Raw genomic sequence first — 23210 nt, forward strand, 5'->3', positions numbered from 1 at the left:
GTCAGTCATATGTATAGGAGTATCTCATACACACACAGGCTGCACGTGGCATGGCCGCCAGCACCAGGAAGTACATAGCGAAGCCAGCACCAGAAGTGTTACATCATTATACAGGCTGTCAGTCATATGTATAGGAGTATCTCATACACACACAGGCTGCAGGGGCCGCCATCACAAGGAAGTACATAGCGAAGCCAGAACCAGAAGTGTTACATCATTATACAGGCGGTCAATCAAGCACTGGGGTGTGGCTGTGCTTCACACTCATGAATAAGCTGGACTGCTGAATATCATAATGACTCATTGGACCCATCTCAGGACATTTGCATACAGCTTTAGGACCTGATAGTTTGAGTTTAGAGGCATGTAAATGTAGGGATAGGGGCAATGCTTTTAAGAGACATTTATGAGAATATATTTTGTTTTGGGGGTTCTCTTTAACCCCTTATAACCGATACTAGTTTTCAGCTCAATGACCTGGCTTGATTTTTCAAATCTACCCTGTGTCACAATAATTGGTTATAACTTCGGAACACTTTAACTCCTTTCTGCTCGCCCGCTGACTTTAGGTGTCAGCGGGCGCAGGTCCGGAGTCTCCCGCTGATCGCGGGAGCAGGACCCGGTCTCCGGTTGTCCCCAGTTACAGGTGGGCATTTACCCTGTAACTGAGGCTCTTATAGATGCCTCAGTTGCAGGGGAAACTTGTAATAGGAAAAAGAAAAGTAAAATGTAAAAAAAAAAAAAAGTGACATAAAGTAAAAACACACTCGCACACAAAAAAAAATAACCCCTTCACACTCTGCATCCGATATATCACACGCTGAGCGCAGTGACATAACGCTCAGCATCCGATATATCGGATGCGAGCGCTACATCCATGGCAGCAGGTGGAGGAGCAGGCATTCTGTGGTGGAGCAGGCGTAGCGTGGAGGAGTAGGCGTTCTGTGGTGGAGCAGGCGTAGCGTGGAGGAGTAGGCGTTCTGTGGTGGAGCAGGCGTTCTGTGGTGGAGCAGGCGTAGCGTGGAGGAGTAGGAGTTCTGTGGAGGAGTAGTAATAGCCTGGGGGAGTAGGCGTTGTGTGGAGGGGCAGGCGTTGTTCTGTGTTGTTCTGAGTAGGTTGTGTACTACCCCCACCATGTCCCAGAAGTCATACACTGACTTGGAGGTATATAATTATATGGCCTCCGATATGGAGTCTGCTAGTGGGGACGAGTGTGGGGACGTTTTGTTTGTGCACCTTTGCCTCATAAAGCGACTCTGAGGAACCCCCAAGAAGGCGCTTTCGTAGTAGTGCTGAAGTGCCTAGGTACAAGGACAAGAGAGAGGTTGCATCATGATTCTTGGGGTGTTTATCTCCCGTGGCAGGATCTGGGCACAAGATGACATAATAGATATTTTGTACTATGCACCATTCATTATGCATCATCCTTGGGGTCCACCTGTGGGGTTAAAATGCTCACTACACCCCTAGATTAATTCATGGAGGGATGTAGTTTTCAAATAGGGTCAGTTCTCAGGGGTTCCTACTGTACTGATCCCTGAGGGCATCTACAAATGTTTTATGGTGCCAAAAAAAATGTAAATGTCGGTACTCCAAATGCCATTCTCTTCCAAGCCCTGCCCTGTCTCCATCTTTTAGATTATTGGCATGTACCCGGGAGAACCTGCATGATGATTTTTGGGGTGTTTGCCTCCAGTTGCATGAATTGGGTAAAATACTTTTGACACTACAATTACAAATTTAGAGAAATTGCAAAGCAAATTTTACTTGACACCGTTCAATTTGTGTTACATTTGAGCCAGGATCTTATGGGTTAAAATGCTCATACAACCCTAAATAAATTCTTTGAGGGTTGCTCTTTCCTAAAATGGGGTCACTACACGGGGGTTTCTATTGTACTGGTACCTCAGGGGCACCCCAACACCAGTCTAGTGAAATGGGTGCTCCAAAAGCTAGATTTTGCTTGTCCCTTCTACCGGCCTGATGCTACACATGGGGCATTGCCATACCCAAAGTAACCCACTGAATGATTTTTGGGGTGTTTATCCACAGTGGGATGAGTTAGGCTGAATACATTTCTTCCTACTTTGGCACATTTGAGAAAACAATGCAATTTTTACACTGCCCCTGTCATTTTGTATTACATTTGACCCAGCATCTCAGGGGTTGAAATGTTCATACAACCCTAGATAAATTCTTTGAAGGGTGCCCTTTCCTAAAATGGGGTCACTACTTGGGGGTTTCTATTGTACTGGTACACCCCAACACCAGTCTAGTGACAAGGGTGCTCCAAAAGCAAAATTTTGCTCCTTCCCTTCTCTGCCCTGCCGTGTGCCCAGTCTGTCAATTTTTTGGCACATGTGTGGTATTGCCGTACTCGGAACAACCCAAAGAATTATTTTTGTGGTGTTTGTCTAAAGTGACATGGGTTGGGAACAGTATATTAAGTGCTAAAATGACATTTTTGAGATAAAAACTAAATTTTTAATATGCACCATTTAATTTGCATTAAATTTTGACCATCATGTTGGGGGTTAAAATGCTCACCACACCCCAAGATAAATTCTTTGAGGGGTTTTAGTTTCTAAAATGGTATAATTTCTTGGGGGTTTCTATTGCACTGGTACCTCACGGAACCTGCGAACATGACATGACCCTCTAAATCCAAACGTGTGAAAGCGGAGATGCAAAAGCAAAATTTCGCTCCCTCCCTTCTCAGCCCTACTGTGTGCCCAGCCTGTCAATGTTTTGGCACATGTGTGGTATTGCCGTACTCGGAACAACCCAAAGAATTATTTTTGTGGTGTTTGTCTAAAGTGACATGGGTTGGGAACAGTATATTAAGTGCTAAAATGACATTTTTGAGATAAAAACTAAATTTTTAATATGCACCATTTAATTTGCATTAAATTTTGACCATCATGTTGGGGGTTAAAATGCTCACCACACCCCAAGATAAATTCTTTGAGGGGTTTTAGTTTCTAAAATGGTATAATTTCTTGGGGGTTTCTATTGCACTGGTACCTCACGGAACCTGCGAACATGACATGACCCTCTAAATCCAAACGTGTGAAAGCGGAGATGCAAAAGCAAAATTTCGCTCCCTCCCTTCTCAGCCCTACTGTGTGCCCAGCCTGTCAATGTTTTGGCACATGTGTTGTATTGCCGTACTCAGGACAACCCAAAGAATTATTTTTGTGGTGTTTGTCTAAAGTGACATGGGTTGGGAACAATATATTAGGTGCTAAAATCAAATTTTTGAGATAAAAACGCAATTTTTAATATGCACCATTTACTTTGCATTAAATTTTGACCATCATGTTGGGGGTTAAAATGCTCACCACAACCACCAATAAATTCTTTGAGGGATCTAGTTTACAAAATGGTATAATTTCTCACGGGTTTCTATTGCACTGGTACCTCACGGGCCCTGCGAACATGACATGGCACTCCAAATCCAGACAGGTGAAAATGGAGCTCCAAAAGCAAAATTTTGCTCCTTCCCTTCTCATCTCTGCTGTGTACCCAGCCTGTCAATTTTTGGCACATGTGTGGTATTCCTGTACTCGGGACGACCCGCAGAATGATTTTTGGGGTGTTTGTCTAAAGTGGCATGGGTGGGATACAATATATTAGGCAGTAAAATTACATTTCTGAGATAAAAATAAATTTTTTACTCTGCACCATTTACTTTGCATTAGATTTTGGCCAGCATGTTGGGGGTTAAAATGCTCACCTCCAACCCCAGATAAGTCTTTGAGGGGTGTAGTTTCCAAAATGGTATAATTTCTCGGGGGTTTCTATTGCACTGGTACCTCACAGGCCCTGCGAACATGACATGGCACTCCAAATCCAAACGTGTGAAAACAGAGCTAGAAAAGCAAAATTTCGCTCCTTCGCTTCTCAGCCCTGCTTTGTGCCCAGCCTGTCAATTATTGGCACATATGTGGTATTGCCATACTCGGGACAACCTGCAGAATGATTTTTGGGGTGTTTGTCTAAATTGGCATGGGTTGGGCACAATATATGAGGCACTAAAATTACATTTTTGAGATAAAAATGCATCTTTTACTCTGCACCATTTACTTTGCATTAGATTTTGGCCAGCATTTTGGGGGTTAAAATGCTCACCCCCCCCCCCCAACCCCAGATAAATTCTTTGAGGGGTCTAGTTTCCTAAATGGTGACATCTTTGGGAGTTTTCTATTATACTGTTACTTCAGGGGCTCTTCAAGTACACTGTGCCACCACAAAACATTTGCAGTCAAATTGGCGTTCCAAAAACCCAATAGCACTAATAACTCTGTTCTGGACATCGCTGTACGACTAAAGAGCAGTTGACATCCACATGTCTGGTATTGCTGTACTCGGAAGAAGCAGGGCAAAAATTTTGGTATATATATTTACCTCAAATTTCTTCTGAATTTGTCCATTTTAGGGTTAAATGAAAATAATCTTATTCAAAAATTGAAATTTCAAAATTTTCAATCCATTTTTGTTTGCTTCCAGAGAAAGATTTAAAGGGTTAACAGACTTCTCAAATGCTGATTTGAATAGGTTGAGATGTTGGGTTCATAAAATGGTGTTACTTGTGGGGGTATATAGTACAAAAGCCTTTATAGGGCACTTCCAAACTGAATTGGTCACTAAAAATTTAGCATTTTTCAAATCTCTTGAAAATCTGAGAAGTTGCTACTAAAACTTGAAACCTTCTCAGATCCGTAAAAATTGGGAATGTAAAACAAATGATGGAAATAAAAATAAGACCAATGGCAAAAGGTTTCTACAAAAAAAAATTAGTGGTATGACTTTTTGTCTAAAAAGTATAACATTTGAAATTTGAAAATTGTCATTTTTTTTCCAAATTTTTCCAAAATTATTGAATTTTTACCCCCCAAAAAAGAAACTGATCACCGAAATGATAATACTAACATAAACTACAATATCTCACGAGAAAACAATCTCAAAATCACAAGGATATCTTAAAGTGTTGAAAAGTTATTACCACAGGAAGAGAAACTGGTCAAATTTTAAGAAAAAGGTCTGAGCATTAACTTAAAAACAGGCTGCGTCATTAAGGAGTTAACACATCCGGGTGATTTTGAGAATGTTTTATCGTGACACATTGTACTTCATGTTAGTTGTAAAATTTAAGTGATAGGTGATAGGGATACCCTATAAATTATAGTTCAAGTAAGATATTCTTAGTCAGCATTTAATGACTAAATATTCCTGATGCAATGTATAACAACACACTGAGAAGTAAACTAACGTCTTTCAGTAAATTAGTTCAGTAAATACCATTGTTAAGACTATGTGTGGTATATGCCTATTCTAAAGTGTATAAAAGACAACTACCTGTTCAGATAAAGTGTGCTTTTTGCTCAGACTAACATTGAGTCTGTGCTGATGGCATGTAGCCTGGAGCTCCAAGGAATATTTAACCCCATAGCGCAATAAGACGTACCCTTACGTCTTACTGCGCATGGGGGAGTATGAAGAGGGCTCACGGGCTGAGTCCTCTTCATACTCACCGGGCATTTGCTTCATAATGAAGCAAACGCCCGTCGCTAACACCCTGTTGCAAAGATGCCGGCGGCATTAAAGAGCCGGCGGCGCGTGGGCGCCGCCATCTTGGCTCCGATCGTCACTCCCCGTGACGTCACCGGGGAGCAGCGATCCGTTGCCATGACAGCCTGGGATCACACAAAGATCCGAGGCTGTCATGATCGAGGCTATCTATTACAATGTGCGATCTGCACATTGTAATAGATGGTATGCAAAATCCCCATATACTGCCATACTGTAGTATGGCAGTATATGGTAGGATCAATCAGACAACCTAGGGTTAAAGTACCCTAGGGAGTCTGAAAAATAGTAAAAAAAAAAAATTAAAAAAAGTAAAAAAAAAAAATTATATTAAAAAAACATAAAAATTCAAATCACCCCCCTTTCCCTAGAACTGATATAAATATAAATAAACCGTAAAAATCATAAACACATTAGGTATCGCCGTGTCCGAAAATGCCCGATCTATCAAAATATAATAACCGTTTTTCACTGCGTTTAACCCCGTAGCGGAAAATAGCGCCCGAAGGCGCAAATGGCATTTTTTTGCCATTTTGAAAAATAGAAAAAATTCTATAAAAAGTGATCAAAAGCTCGCACAGTCCTAAAAATAGAAGCATTGAAAATGTCATCAGAAGTCACAAAAAATGACACCACTCACAGCTCCATACACCAAAGTATGAAAAAGTTATTAGCGCAAGAACACGGCAAAATGAAGAATTTTTTTTCTGTACAGGAGGTTTTAATTTTTGTAAATGTATGAAAACATTATAAAACCTATCCAAATTTGGTATCCTCGTGATCGTATTGACCCAATGAATGAAATAGACCTGTCATTTGGGGTGCACAGTGAAAGCTGTAAAAACCAAGCCCACAAGAAATGGCGCAAATGTGCTTTTTCATCATTTTCACTGCATTTAGAATTTTTTTCCCGCTTCCCAGTACACGGCATGGAATATTTAATACCATCACTACGAAGTGCAATTTGTTACGCAGAAAATAAGCCATCACATAGCTCTGTACACGGAAAAATAAAAAAATTATAGATTTTTGAAGGTGGGGAGTGAAAAATAAAAACGCAAAAACGAAAAAGGGCCTGGTTCTTAAGGGGTTAATAATACGGCTTCCGTCCAATATACTCACTGCACTGGTAGACCTGAGACCAGACCCCACATAAGTTTTGTGTTTCGATCTGAAAAAAAGTGAAAATTTGGCAACAGTTCATAAAAATTCTTCATTTTCCAGGTTTGAAATGTTCTGCTTTCCAGACAGGAAGTAAAACTACCTAAAAAGCATGATCATTAACATTTCCGGAATGTCTGCTTTATGTTGCGATGATATTTTATGCCTCCTCATTTTTCTAGGATGTTATGAGGTGCAGAACTTTAGGTGCGATTTTTCTCATTTTCATGAAAATCCCCAAAACTCACATTTTGAGGGACAACTCAGCTTCCAAGTGACTTTGAAATGCCTAAATAATAAATAAACCCTATCAATTACCCCACTGTAGAAACTTCACCTCTCAACGTATGTAAAACAACTTCTATTGAGTCTATTAACCCTTTAATTATTTCACATGGGTTAAAACAATATGGACAATATGCGATTTAGAAACTTTTGAATTTTTTTGGAAAATATATTCATTTAGGCCAAAACTGATGGTTTTATAATAAATTAAATGATGAAACGCTCTACAACATTTGATGCCCAATTTCTCCCAGGTGTACTGATACCCCATATGTGGTGGTATACTGCTGTATGGGCGCACGGCCGGGCATAGAATGAAAGCAGCGCCATTCACAGCAGATTTGTATTGTCACATTGTACAAACTATAAAATTTAATTTTTTTGGTAATGCAAACATATGAGGGATTATTATTTGCGAGATTATTATTTTGGGGGGTCTTAAGCTTATTCGTGAGATTTTATTAACTATTTCAAGGGGGACACAAACAAAATCATAAATTTTTATTTTGGATTTGGTTTTTTAGCACTTTTTTCCCCTGCTCACCATAACGTAAAAATAATATTTTATCTTTATTCTCTGGTTCACTACGATTTCGGTGATACCTCATTTATATAGTTTTTCTTATCTTTGCTCAATTTTACTGAGCAAAACCAGTAAAAATCACAGGAAATCACATTTTTTTTCCTATCGACAACTTTTCAGGGCCATAACTTCTGTATTTTTCTGTTGTCAGATCTGGTTGAGGGCTTATTTTTTGCGTTAAGAGTTGTTCTTTTCAGTCGTATCATATTAGGGAATGTAACTTTTTTTATCACTTTTTAGAACATTTTTTGTGATGGTGTTTGATGAAAAATTGTATATTACGAGAAGTTTTTCGTGTTTCTTTTCACATCGTTCACCGAGCGGGTTCAATATTGATTTAGATTTATTGTACAGATTAATACGGACGCGGTGATACCAAATATGTACCTTTTTTGTGTATTTGTGTTTTATATACTTTATTTGCATTTTATGTGTAACTGGGGAGATTATGGGACTTTTATTTCAATTATTTATTTAATTATAATTATAAAATGACCTAATTTTTTTTTTTTTTTTACTTTTATACATTTTCCACCTTTTGGCTTGAACAAGCGTTCATCCGATCGCTTGTTCAAGCCCTTACACTGCAATAGACTTGTATTGAGGTTTTCCGATCACGGCTGTTAGTGCCGGGTCTGGGCTGTGATATGAGCACTTTACTGACCCGATGTCCCAAAATCTTCTTCTGACGCGCCGCCGTAAAAAGGCGTCGCGTCAGAAGAAGTACCCTTAACGACCGCCGTAGATTCCCGATAGGGCGTTCATTAAGGGGTTAAGAACCCCTGACTTGGGTTCTATTAGAAGACATGAGCACCAACACATAGGTGGGCATTAAGATTTTATTATTGAGAAGGTGTTTAAAATGCCAGTCTAATAAATGGCACCCGTATTTATTAAGAGGCTTTGCTCTTTGATCGAAATCAAACTACATCAGTTTGGACTAATACCAGGTCCAATCAGGTGGAGATTTCCTAAAGTGGTGTGAGGATTGGGGAAACATGGAAACTGGAATGAATAGAGAAATTTATGTTCCTTCTCCCCAGAAAATAGAAGGCATAATGAAGGGGGGAGTATGAAGAGGGCTCATAGGCTCAGTCCTCTTCATACTTGCACAAACACTTGTTGCCAACAACCGCGATTGGTAAAGGAAATCTATCAGAATTTAACATGATAAATCAGTGTCATCTACAGTATTTGTGCATCTGAGCAATTTTCTCATTATTGCTCATAGATCCACCCTTTTGTTCAAAAAATAAATTAACCTAAACTAACCCAATAAATTATAAAGAATATCCAGGCACACAAAATTTAAGTTGAAGTCAATGAACAAAGTTTTATTTCGGTAATCCAAAGTATAATGTTTTGGCTAAAATAAGCCTTTGTCAAATCCATCTACCGCTTTAAGAAGGAAGTAAGAAAGAAGTCCGTCATTCATCTACTGGACCTTCCTCTATTGCATGTAAGGGTGCTTTATTTAATTTTCTTTTGTAAAAATGTAAAACATTTTTTACTATTTTTCTAGACCCCCCTAGCATATTTTAGCCCTAGTTTCTCTAACTGTTCCTACCATATAACTCCATATTACAGTATCGCAGTATATGGAGATTCTACATATCTTCAGAAACCATAGAGCATTGGGTCTTATAAAGACCCAAGGCAGTCATAGCAACAGATCATCACTCCCCGATGATATCACGGGAAGTAACTAAAATGGCGGCGCCGACATGCTGCTGGCTTTTGAATCAAAGAGTTAACACCTGTGATCGTTGTTGTTACTGATGGGTGTTTGCTGCCATATGCAGAAAACACCCACCTTGTATGGAGAAGGCTCAGCCTGTGAGTGCTGCATATGTATCTAGTGCAGACTTTCCACATTGGCCCCACCATGGGGAAGACACAGGTTATGCCAAAGGCCTATGGAGCTTTGGCAGTTGTGGACTGTGGAACATTTGGTGATCTGTAGTGCCAGTATGCCTGCTTCTGGTAAGGTAGGGAACCTCCGTCTCGTTAGTGCTGGAGAGGTTTAGGATTCATTTTTCCTTGTTTTGTTTATTTTTTCCTGCTAAATAAAACTGACAGAGGTCAGCTGCATCAAAATCGCTCAGTCTGGACAGTGACCTTTCTTGTGTGCACGTGAATTGTGCCTTTACGCCATGAGTTGACAATCCTGGAACTAATCATTTATATAGATTTATATCTTCATTATTTCTTCAGTTATTTTTGCATCAGTTGTTGTGATCCAGATCCAGGTTTGGAGACTACACAAAGTAATAGTAGAGTAGGTATAATGGGAAGATATGCATCTCTTCTTTAGTGTTTACTTCTCCTGGTTTCGGCTCACAATAACTGATACAAAAAAACTGATGAACTGGCCCTTGGCTTACAATTCTGCCTGTTATCTCTAATGGTAGATGCAGATACATAAATGTGCATGCATTGGTAAGGAATTATGACAGTAATTCATAACAAAATTATTTTGTGCCAGTTTCATGTTATGCTTACATTAAACTCTCACTAAATAATAATTTTATTACAAATTATCATCACAATTATTTATTTGCGGCTGACCGAAATAGAAACATGAAATAGAACAGAAAATGCACAATCCACTGGTCTATGTAAAGGCTGTGAGTAAAATAATTACTGTATATGCTCAAGTATAAGCCAACCCGAGTATAAGCCGAGGTACCTAATCAACTGAGGTACCTAATTGGCAAAACCTATTAATTCGAGTATAAGCCGAGGGTGGGAAATGCATTGGTCACAGCCTCCCAGCCAGCCCCCTATAGTATATAGCAGTGGTGGCGAACCTATGGCACGGGTGCCAGAGATGGCACTCGGAGCCCTCTCTGTGGGCACCCAGGCCATCACCCAGCACAAAGGTCACCATTCAGGACTCCTCCTCCTGCAGTCACAGGCAGCCCGGAACGTGCCATGTTCAGAACTATTTGTCATTGAAGCCCCTTCTCAGGGCCTGTGATTCATCCTGTTAAGGGGACCTTAGAGGAAAGCTGCAATAATAATCCAAATTTCTCCATCTTTCTACTGTATTGGTGTCTTCAGGACGCCAATACGTTCAAATCTGTGACACAGCAGGGAGCAATAAGTTACATTAAACTGGCATTTGGCACTTCGTGAAAAATATGTGACTCTTGGTTGTAATTTGGGCACTCAGTCTCTAAAAGGTTCACCATCACTGGTATATAGCCTGCCAGCCTCCTGTAGTACATAGCCTGCCAGCCCCCTGTAGTATATAGCCTGCCAGCCCCTGTAGTATACAGCCTGCCAGCCCCCTGTAGTATATAGCCAGCCAGCCACCTGTAGTATATAGCTTGCCAGCACCTGTAGTATATCGCCAGCCTTCCCCGTGTAGTAAAAAAAAATGAACACTGTACTCACCTTTCTGACGTCCCCCGTAGGTCCTCTTCTGCTTCCGTTGCTCCAGTGCCTCCTTGGGACCTTCAGGTCCTCGAGCTCAGCCGGCACACAGAATGACTTCTGCCGCTTGCCAACGTCATTGTTTGTGAGCCACCAGTATTGTGAGTGGGCCTGAAAAGGAACCTAAGAGGACCTAGATGCCCTGAGGCGGCACCGGAGCATCTGTAGCAGAAGAGGACCTACGGGGGACGTCGAAAAGGTGAGTACAGTATTAACTTTTTTTCTTGACTTGAGTATAAGCCGAGTTAGGGTTTTTCACCAGAAATTTTGTGTTGAAAAACTCGGCTTATACACAAGTATACACTCACCGGCCACTTTATTAGGTACACCATGCTAGCAACGGGTTGGACCCCCTTTTGCCTTTAGAACTGCCTCAATTCTTCGTGGCATAGATTCAACAAGGTGCTGGAAGCATTCCTCAGAGATTTTGGTCCATATTGACATGATGGCATCACACAGTTGCCGCAGATTTGTAGGCTGCACATCCATGATGCGAATCTCCCGTTCCACCACATCCCAAAGATGCTCTATTGGATTGAGATCTGGTGACTGTGGAGGCCATTTGAGTACAGTGAACTCATTGTCATGTTCAAGAAACCAGTCTTGTGGGCTTGGGTTTTACGGCTAGGGAAAGGGGGGTGATTTTAATTTTTTATATACATTTTTTAAAACTTTTCTTTTTTATTTTTTCAGACCCACCAGGGTACTTTAACGCTAGGTTGCTTAATTGATCCTACCATTTACTGCCATACTAGATGGGGGCCGCCATCTTTTTGAAGCAGCCGTCAGCTTTGCCAGCAGAGATGGACGGGTTAACACCCGATCACAGTGTACACAGGCAGACATCCACCTCAGGGAAGTACAAGTAGAATCATAGCAAGCGGGCAATCAGCACCAGAATATCAATATAGGATGATTACATCAGCCAGTGATACAGAAACAGAGAGATAGTTGCCCCCACAAGGGGCACCCTTTCCCCAAAGCGTAAACCACATATTCAACCGACCACTAACACATCACACATACAGAGCTATTCCTCCTTCTTACCTGAAGCTGTTTCCACATTAATCAGCGAGATTAGGAGCCTTTCAATTCAGCAAAATAACCTTCCAACCATGCAGCAATATGCAGCAAACACTTACCTACTATGGAGAGCGTGACGTACTACTATGTTACGCTTCGTAAAGGGGTTAAATACATTGAGGGTTATAGTTTCTATAGTGGGGTAATTTATGGGGTCTTACTTTTATTTAGGCCTCTAAAAGTCACTTGAAAGCTGAGCTGTCTAAGTTGAATTTTCATGAAAATAAGAAAAATTGCATGCATAAAAAATGCGTAGTCATAAAGCACACATTCCAGAAATGTTAGTTATTAAAGTGAACCTACCACCCCGATTCTACCTATAAAGGTAGAACGGGTGGTAGGTGGATGAATGGGACGTGAGGATAGCCCTTTTTTGGGCTAATCCTCACGTCCCGGCTATCTTTAAGAAAAGTTTAATGCCTGTATATGCAAATTTTTTTATGCGACTACTGGGGCGTGGAGTAGCCGGACATGAGGCTACTGGTCGCGGCTACTCCACCCCCCAGTAGCCACGTTACTCCGCCTACCACTTAATCCTCGTAGCTGCGCGCCCTTGTCCTAGTCTACGAGGAGCTGCGCGCCGAAGATTAAATGGTAGGAGGAGTAAAGAGGCTACTGGGGCGTGGAGTAGCCGCAACTAGTAGCCTCATGTCCGGCTACTCCACGCCCCAGTAGCCGCATAGAAAAATTTACATATACCTCCAATAAACTTTTCTTAAAGATAGCCGGGACGTGAAGATTAGCCCAAAAAAGGGCTATCCTCACGTCCCATTCATCCACTTACCACCCATTCTACCTTTATAGGTAGAATCGGGGTGGTAGGTGCCCTTTAAGCTATTTTGGTGGCCTGAATATCTGCCAGGAAAGCAAAACATTTCAAGCGTTGAAATGAAGAATTTAAAAAATCTCAATATCACCTGGATATGTTAAAGCATTCCAAGGTTATAGCCAATCATCTGGTCAATAACCCCTTTAGGACTAAGCCATTTTAGGGCTTTAGGACCAATCCTGATTTTTAAAATCTGCCCTGTGTCATTATAAGAGGTTATAACTTTTTGAATGCTTTCACATATTCAGATGCGGCTGAAGTATCAGCTGAATGTTAGTCTGATAGTTATCTTTATGTCTAAGTCGGTGAGGGGGCAGTGTATGACACAGGAATTCAAAATGGAGAATCCCTGGACTCTGCCACCTCCTCAGGCACTGCATGAGAAACTAGGCTGTTTATCAGATCTGCTAGAACTGTTCATTTTATAGCTTTCTTCTTATCAGCACATAAAGTTAAATTGGTGATGTTTTAACAACTTTAAGGAACATCCCTTCTATCTGTTGTTCCACTTTATATGGAGGTAATGCAGAGAAGTTTAATAGTTCTCCTAGAATTCCAAAATTAACCCCTTGACGCTCACGGTATTTTTTACTTTAATGGCAATGCATTTCTTTACAAGTTTTCACTGTCATCATCCTTAAGACAATACATTTTATTTTGCATTAACTGCAAGAGGGGTTGTTTTTTGCGGGACTATTTGCGTTTTTTAATTGTGCCATATAACACTAATTGTATATCATTTGTTCCATTAAAAGGTTGAACAACAACGATTCTGGCCTATTCAAGAAAGGCCAATTACAATTATACCGAATATGTGTAAATTGGTAATATGTGTAATATGGTTTATTTACATACATTTGGACAAAAAATATAAATTTTTAAAGAAATAAATTGATTTTGTGTTGTTACTTTCTAAGGACCATACCTTTTACTCAAGTTGTGTCTTCTATTTAGAAGAATGAGGTGGTGTTTTTATTCATACTACTTTTATATATTGGAATTATTATCTTTTAACCCTTTGCCCACCAAGACGAAATAGTACGGGAAGATACTTCCCACGCCAGGACGCCCAGCTTCTGGCTCTGGCTCAAGAATAGAGCCGGTACCAGAAGCAGCGGCTGTCAGCTGTATATTACAGCTGACACCGTGCTCTGACACTTGCAATTGGAGCCGGCTCCGTTCTCGAGTGTTAACCCCTTATAAGCCAAGCATGACTGCGGTGTGTAAGGTTGTTCCCCCTAAGGATCGGAACCCCCCGTGACACTTACCGGGGGATCTGATCCTCTTCTGGGCTGCCCCAAAGTCTGCCAAGTGCCCGGGGCTGCCCGATGTCCTGAGCAGTCAGATCCCTTCTGGGTCTGACTGTAAACCGTCTGAGCATGTGTCAGCAGAATTGTTATTAGATCCCCATGGTGAACACAACAAAAAAAAAAAAACCATTCTCAAATACGATCATTTTTCATTAATACCCTTAAAAAAGGCTCAAAAAGTGATTAAAAAATGTTATGCACTCTAAAATAAGACCACTATAAAGAACAACTCTTCTTGAAAAAAGTAAGCCCCCTTTTGAAAGTTATGCATCTGAAAAGATGGTGAAGCTTAAATGAACAAGATTTTCTCCAAATTACTTTTTATTTAGTAAACTTGAATAAAAGACACAAAAACCCCATATATTTGGTATTGCTGTGTCCATAGCAATCTGTTTAATAAAACAAAATCGTTACTGGGCTTGCACGGTGAATGCCATAAAAAAAAAATGGTCCGAAAAAATAATAATACTGTTAATAAGTAATACTCTTTAAAGAATCCTCTAAACAGTGATTTAAAAATGTTACATGCGCCAAAATAAGACCACTACAAAGAACAACATTTCTCGCAAAAAAATAAGTCCTTAACCCCTTTCTGCACCTTGATGTGATACTACGTCATAAGATGCGTTCCCGCACCTTGACGTAGTATCATATCATGGCGATTGCCCGGGCTCAACCAGGATCCCGCAGTAACAGCCAGGATCGCGACTATTGCAATCCCGGCTGTCTAATCCTATAGACGCCACGGTGGTTGCCATGGCAACCCTGAAGCCCTATAAGGACCCCGGGGTTGCCTTCACTAGAAGCCTGTTAGGATCGTGCTTACAGCACGATCTAACAGTGCTGATGTCAGCCTATGCAGAATGCATAGGCTGACTATGTAATATGCTGCAATACATTAGTATTGCAGTATATTACAATGAACAAGTGACAAAATAAAACCCTGGGACAAAACAAAACAGCAAAAAAAAGTTTTAAAAAAAAGTGCAATTAAAAAAAATTATTAAAAAAGAATAAAAGTCCCTTGAAGTCCCATCCCATGCAATAATCCAATAAAACATAAAAAAGTGAAAATCACCAAAAAACCACAACATATTGGGCATCTCAACATCTGTTACAACCCGTACAATAAAATAAAATTGTCACTGAACCTGTACGGTGAACAGCGTAAAAAAAAAAAAAAACTTGCAAAAATTATGACATTTTCAAATCTGACCTCATAAAAAGCGCATAGAAAGTAATCAAAAAGTAACATTTGCCCCGACATGATATCAAGAAAAAGTACAGCTTGTCCCGCAAAAAATAAGCTCTAAACCAGCTCTGTAAACAAAAAAAAAAAAATGTTCTGCCCAATGTTACATGGCGATACAAAACAAGCACATTTCTCACAAAATGAGTTCTATATTCTGCAAAACAAGTTAACCATAAAAAAACCCGTAATCATGATGACCCATTGAATGAAGATAACACATTATTTTTATGGTACAGTGAACGTCTGACGAAAAAAAATGCTAAAAACCATAAACAAGAATTAATGACTTTTTTAACCACCAAGAAAGAGTTAATACAATCTGATTATTGGCTATTGAGCCCACCCTGTAAATGATGAAAAGTGGATCTTCTCCACAAAAAAATGTCCAAAAATGTCCCATATGTCCAAATTACAAAATATAAACATTTTATAGCCTGTAAAATGTGACATTGCAGATCTGCTCTGAATGGCACTGCTTCCCTTCTATGCCCGGCCGTACAGCAGTCACCACCACATATGGGGCATCCTTATACTCGGGAGAAATTGGGTATCAAACTTTGTGGAGTTTTTTGTCATTTAATACTTTGTAACGGTTTCATTTTTGGCCAAAATTAATATATTGTCTAAAAAAAATTACAGCTTGCAAATTACACCTCCATATTGTTTTAACCCATGTGGGTTAAAACACTTCTTAAAGTTGATTTTTTACACATTGAGGGGTGTAGTTTCTAAAATGGCATAATTTATGGGGTTCTACTGCTGTTTAGGCCTCTCAAAGTCAGTTAAAGCTGAGAAGGAGCCTCTAAATAAGGGTTTTGTCGATTTTCATAAAAATGAGAAAAATTGCACCCGAAATTCTAAACCTCCTAACAACCTAGAAAAGTGAGAGGATGCATAAAAGCCTGTGACAATATACAGCAGACATTCCGGAAATGTTAGTTAGAAAGTTACTTGGGTGCTATGACTATCTGGCTGAAAAGCAGAAAATTTTGAACTTTGAAAATGAATAATTTTATTCATAAATAAACACAAAAGATATAAAAATTTTTCTATTACTTTGAAGTACAATGTGTGACAGGAAAACAATCTCAAAATCCCCTGGTTAAGTTAAAGCGTCACAAATGAGGTATCTCCGTAATCGTAGCGACCCATAGAATAAAAATAATATACTATTTTACACTGTCTCACCCTCCCCCCGGTTACCTCACTGCTTGTGTGAATCCAGCCTTAGGGTGTATTTAGTGCAATTTGGTGCAGTTTATAATTGCTTCAAAATAGTGTTAATTTTTCATTCAACATAGGAAATAGTTGCAAGTGATTTTTTTCTTTTGCTGTGTTTGTAACTACACTCAACTATCTTGTGTAAACACACACACGGGTCATGCCCATGGTGTTGAAAATTGTATGAAGTTAGAAGTCAATGTGCAACCTGGCAAATAAGCAGTATATTACAAGTAATAGCCTATAAATGTGTATAATATATGCTTTTATATATGGAGAACAAAATACAAGGAAACCTCCACAGAAAAACACTTCAGTGAGAAGACCTCCTCCTTATATACCACATTTCTTTCTTATTATATTCTATGGAAACTGCCCCTATATATAGGCCACCTGCTTATTTAACAAAACTGCATTGGAGCCAAAGGCACTATAGAGTATAAATATCAATCCCTGTGTTCCAAAATGCTGGCTTTATAAATTCTCAAAGCAGAGTTTTGCAACTTTCTAAGAGTGGGTTGGAAAGTGAGCATGCCTAGCTCTCTCTACACCTGATTAGTACAATATAATGTTAGAAAGCAAAAGATTATTATGAAATAATTCCAGAAGGAGGAGTGGAAAGTAGAATATCAGGACAGATGTACCAGACTTGAAGGGGTATTCCAATTTCAGCAAATAAGTGTCATTGCATGTATTATAAAAAGTTATACAACTTTCCAATATACTTTCTGTATCAATTCCTTATGGTTTTCTAGATCCCTGCTTGCTGTCATTCTATTGAAAGCTTCTATGTTTACTTTGAGTGGACAGAATTTTGACCATGGTCACACAGGTACAAGGCTCATTATAGTACACAGCTCTGATTACTGTCTGTGATACGTGCAGCTGTGTAACCATGGTCAGATTTCTGTCCACTCAAAGTAAACATAGAAGCTTGCTATGGAATGACAGCAACCAGAGATATAGAAAACCATAAGGAATTGGTACAGAAATTATATTGGAAAATTGTATAGCTTTTTATAATACATACAATAACATAAATTTTTTGAAATGGGAATACCCCTTTAAATGCATCAATATTTTCACATTTGTGGTCATAAATTTGTAATATGCCAAAGAAAAGCTATGCTGAGGGCTAGTATTTGAGAGGTGCCATGCTGAGAGCATGAATTGAATGCAACTTTAGAATAGATAGATAATTAGGATGACTAATAGAGGTAATTTTTGGGGGGTTATGCCAGAGGGCATTGACAAATAAGGAGAATGCCATGTGTAACTTGTTTAGGCCTCAGAAATCATATCAAAAACCTGAAAATATGGCAGCAGTCTGTTGTTCCCTTATGGATATAAGCTATGGAGATCTTCCATGTGTATCTATTTCTGTGCACTAAAGCGTAAACATAAAAATACAAGTGCCCTTCTGCCTAGGTTGTTTTCTTTATTAAAAAAATAATGGAATTCATATTTTTATTTAAATTATTCAGTATACTAACCACGTTGATAATAAACATACCATTTAAATAAAAATTTACTAAGAAAATGGCAAAAAAACTGTTAAAAAATATTAATAACCATAGGGACTGGTTTAGGACAACAGGACAGGTTGTAGCTATAACATTTCCAGATCAGTGACATTAGTTCTTTAGAGAGATAGAATTATAATAACTCATGTAAAATTCATATGTGCTATATATTATTCCTTTTTAAATTGCTTATTAATTGTGAAAGTGGGCATCTCATGCCTACCAGCAAAGATCCACACCACTGATGGCTTAGCTTTAGCTGTACCATTGCTATTCTCCATTTGTGTTCCCTGGTGTATCTCTTTGTTGTATAATAACTTACTTACCGTATTTACTTTCTGTCATGTAATTAAAGGTGACCTTATTAAACTCATCATTCAGATTTATAGTATGTGATATTATAGCATCTACAGACCCAAATAGTTAGTGTACTTCACTTCCCCTATAAAGTCCCCTATAAAATCCCTATATCAGATATTCTCGGGAGGTCTGTTCTCTCCTCAGGGACTCTCAGGTGGTATGTTCTTTCCTTAGAGGATCTCAGGCGGTATTTTCTCTCCTCATGGAGATGTGTACTCTAAGTGGCTCTTGGCAGGTATATTCTCTCCTTATAGGGCTCTGGGGCAGGGCTGGCGTTTCGCAATGGCAAAGAAGGCAAATGCCAAGGGGCCCTGACCTTAAATAGGGGGCCAGGACAAAACATTCATGTGGGAAGGGGCAATGTATATAATGAAGGGTTCCAGTGTGTAAATTCATAACTAATGAGGGGCCCAGTAGATAAAATGAATGGGGGGGGGGGCAGTGTATATGATTAATGAGGGGGCCAAGTATATACAATTAATTGGGTGCAGTGTATATAATGAGGGGGCCCAGTATGTAAATTCATTAAGAGTACAGTGTATATAATTCATGAGGGGGCCCAGCATATAAAACTAGTGGGGGAGAAATGTATGTAATTAATGAGGGGGCCCAGTATATAAAATTAATGGGGGGCATTGTATATAATGAAAGAGGGGGCCAAGTTTATAAGATTAATGGGGGGAAGTGAATATAATGAATGAGGGGGCCAAGTATATAAGATTAAAGGTGGGAAGTGTACATAATGAGGGGGCCTAGTATGTAAATTTATTAAGAGGGCAATGTATATAATTAATGATTGGCTCAGTGTATACAATTCATGAGGGTACTGAGTGTGTATAATTTTTTAGGGGGAATGTCTTAAGGCTTGTGTACCTAATCCTCTTTGCTTAAAGCTAAACTACAAAACTCACAAAGAATCAGCCGTACAATTCAATTAATTTTGCCCATGGTCCCACTTTGCCTAAAACCGTCCTTGCTCTTGGGAAGTATGTTATCTCCTCATTGCCCCTAAGGAGATACAGGTTTCTCTCATGAGGTATGTTCTCTCCATATAGGGCTATCAGGAGGTATGTTCTCTCCTTATGGGGGTCAAGGGAGGTATGTTCTCTTGTTATGGGGCTCTTTGAGGTATTTTCTCTCCTTATGGGGCTCTCATAAGGTATGTTCTCTCCTCATAGGCTCTCTGGAGGTAGGTTCTCTCCTTATGGGACTCTGGGGAGTTATGTTGTCTCATCATATGATTTCAGTATGTATGTTCTCTCCTTATGGGTCTCTCAGGAGGTAGGTTCTTTCTAGTAGGCTCTCAGGGGGTAGGTTTTCTCCTAAGGGGCTCTCAGGAGGTATGTTCTCTACTTATGGGACTCTGGGAGGTATGTTCTCTCCTCATAGGATTTCAGGAGGTATGTTCTCTCCTTATGGGGCTTGCAGGAGGTATATTCTCTTGTTAAGGGGCTCTCTGGTGTATTTTCTCTCCTTATGGGGCTCTCATGAGGTATGCTCTCTCCTCATAGGCTATCTAAAGGTAGGTTCTCTCCTTATGGGACTGTGGGGAGGTATGTTTTCTCCTCATAGGGTTTCAGGAGGTATGTTCTCTCCTTATAGGGTTCTCAGGAGGTAGGTTCTTTCTAGTAAGCTCTCAGGAGGTAGGTTTTCTCCTTAGGGGCTCTCAGAAGGTATGTTCTCTACTTATGGGACTCTGGGGAAGTATGTTTTCTCCTCATAGGTTTCAGGAGGTATGTTCTCTCCTCATAGGTTTCAGGAGGTATGTTCTTTCTAGTAAGCTCTCAGGAGGTAGGTTCTCTACTTAGGGGCTCTCAGGAGGTATGTTTTCTCCTTATGGGACTCTGGGGAGGTATGTTCATTCCTCATAGGCTCTCTGGAGGTAGCCTCTATCCATAGGAGTAAAGTACTCTGTACAGGAGATCTGTTCTCTCCTCAGGGGCTCTCAGAGGGTTTTTTTACCTCCTCAGGTGCTTTCAGGGGGTCCGTTCTTTCCTCAGGAGTTTTCAGGGGCTCTGCACTTACCTCGGGGATTCTCTGAAGCTGTGCACCTAGTAGTCGGATAGAAGTCCGTCTTGTTATTTAATATCGCCTTGTGCCATGCTGAAGTGATTTCACAGAGCCGGGTCCTGAGGAAGCATATCGTGTCACAGCATTGTCCCAAGTGTGTAGTCGCAGCCGCGCCTCTCCTGTCTTTACCTCTTCCTCTACCGTCTCTTTCTTTCTTCACATAGTCTCACTGTTCATGTATCCATTAGCAGATTTCACAACCAGAATTCATTTAAATCCTGACGCTTTATAGAGTATTACTTTCTCCTGGCTAATATATTATTAATATCTATCAGTCCCCCCTCCTCCTCCATAACGCTCCGTCTCCTCCCCTTTTCTTCCTCAGCACAGAGAGACCATTCAGCCTCCAGCGAGAACAAGGCTTCTCTTATCTGCTGGCAGAACAAACGGCAGTCTCACAAGTCATTCTCTGGGGGTCTCAATGTCACAGGGAGGGTGGACTGGGACTTACAGGTGGGTGTCACTGATAGTGCTGGCTAGTGTGCCCACAGACTCATGATCTGTAGTAGGGCTGAGCTGTGGTCACGTTGTAAAGTGGATGGCATTGGCACCATTATTACCACTATAAACAGAAGCATCTTACATAGAGATGGTAATGTATTTTACTGACCTGACTAATAACACCTCACCCAATCATTTAACAGGATACTGTTAGTAATAATCCAACACAAGATTAAAGTCAGCTACAGTTTCACACAAGGTTACAGTAAGTTACTATTTAACACACGATCAGTAAATTAGGGGGAGATCATTAGGCACGATTTTGCGCAGTTGTCTATGTGTTAGGCTACATTCACACTGCCACATGGGGGACGTATATACGGCCGATATATGTCCCCCATAAACGGCAATTGGCGCACGGCGCCCTACGGCATACGGCACCATGCGCCATATATCCCTGTGGGGAGGGGCGAGGGTGAGCAGTGCTCACCTCCTCCTCCTCTCCCCGCGCGTTGCCGTGTGCCCGCCGCGCTACGGTACGGCGGGCAACGGCAGTGTGAATCCAGCCTTACACACGGTATGCCCTTCGTGCAGGCATAACGTCATATGCTGGAGAGGAGGAGGTGACCCTTCCTCCCTCCATAGAGAAGCGAGGCGCACGGCCGCACACCAGGGAAAAGATAGAACATGTTCTATCTTTTTCCGGTGTGCGGCGCGGAACGGTGCCAAACATGTGGGTCACCGTACCCCCTCTGTGCCGCCATTGCCGTCTAATGGGACGTATATGCAGCGTACATCCCCGCAAACGGCCGTGTGAATGAACCCTTCCTTAGACTGGCAGGTTTCCAACAGTCGGATTTATAGTCCGGTGTATGTGCCGTGTTAAATGCCTTGTGCCTTGTGATGTGCCTTATTAAATGCCTTAGAGCTGAGTGTGCTCTATGCGAATAGACTGCACCAGTCGCACGTATGTTTAACATCTGCTCAATTTCTACCTTTTTGCGATGTTTTTGCACAGGAAATTCTTAGATACCTCAAACATAAAATTGAGCAAAAATTTCAAAATTGTGCAAGTTTGAGATAAATCTCCACCCTGTAGTAGCAATGGACCCACATAACCACCTCCTATGTGGTGTAGGTTTGCGATAAAATTTTCTTTTGAATATTCTCAGTTGATAAATGTGGAGTTGCACACTCTGTGGTGTATTTTTTCCGCCATTGTGTGACTTTAGAGTTGCGTTTTGTTTCTCGCTAAAAAAAACAGCAAAACGATGTTTGTGCAGAAAATTTGCAACAATTGTACGCCAAGAAGCTACATAGGACTAATGATAAATCTCCCCCTTAGAGTCAGAAAATTGTTTTAAGAAGCAAGGGTTAAACCCCATTTAACCCTCATAATCAAATCAATCAAAATCTCTTTTATTAAAAGCTACCAGCACACACACGTTAGATGTGAAAAAAGGCATTATCATCAGTTTTTCTCTGCTCCTCATAAACTAAAGTCTATGGAGGTCATTTATCAAACTAGCTCTGCCAGTTTTCAGGTGCATTTTGCACATAAATACATGTGCAATGTAACTGCACATGTATTTATGAAGTATGTGCATCAGTTTTGTGCACCTTAAAGGGGTATTCCCACAAAAACAAGTTTCTTACATGTACTCAGGATAATAAAATAACACATTCTCTAATTCACTGTTATTAACAAAAATGCAACATTTCACAGATATAAGTCCGACCTGTCTCTATCAGTCCTGGTGTATACAATATTGGTTTCCCCTAGACATAGATTCAACAAGGTGCTGGAAGCATTCCTCAGAGATTTTGGTCCATATTGACATGATGGCATCACACAGTTGCCACAGATTTGTCGGCTGCACATCCATGATGCGAATCTCCCGTTCTACCACATCCCAAAGATGCTCTATTGGATTGAGATCTGGTGACTGTGGAGGCCATTTGAGTACAGTGAACTCATTGTCATGTTCAAGAAACCAGTCTGAGATGATTCCAACTTTATGACGTGGTGCATTATCCTACTGAAAGTAGCCATCAGATGTTGGGT

The 23210-nt window shown here is 40.4% G+C and overlaps 1 protein-coding gene across 2 annotated transcripts in view; it reads right to left on the reverse strand.

Moving 5' to 3' along the window:
* GAL3ST1 (galactose-3-O-sulfotransferase 1) overlaps window positions 1-21064 on the reverse strand; it is a 45133-nt gene extending 24069 nt beyond the window's left edge. Inside the window, exons 1-2 of one of the 2 annotated variants that reach the window (XM_072148931.1) lie at window positions 20660-21064; window positions 6712-6760 (exon numbers count right to left, since the gene is read on the reverse strand). The gene's annotated coding sequence lies outside the window, so the exon portion shown is untranslated. The remainder of the gene's footprint in view (window positions 1-6711; window positions 6761-20659) is intronic. The other variant, XM_072148923.1, reaches the window with a different exon arrangement.
* Window positions 21065-23210: the final 2146 nt, after the last annotated feature.

Source organism: Engystomops pustulosus, chromosome 1 (genome assembly GCF_040894005.1).
Source record: "Engystomops pustulosus chromosome 1, aEngPut4.maternal, whole genome shotgun sequence".
In the NCBI taxonomy this organism is placed as follows: domain Eukaryota; kingdom Metazoa; phylum Chordata; class Amphibia; order Anura; family Leptodactylidae; genus Engystomops; species Engystomops pustulosus.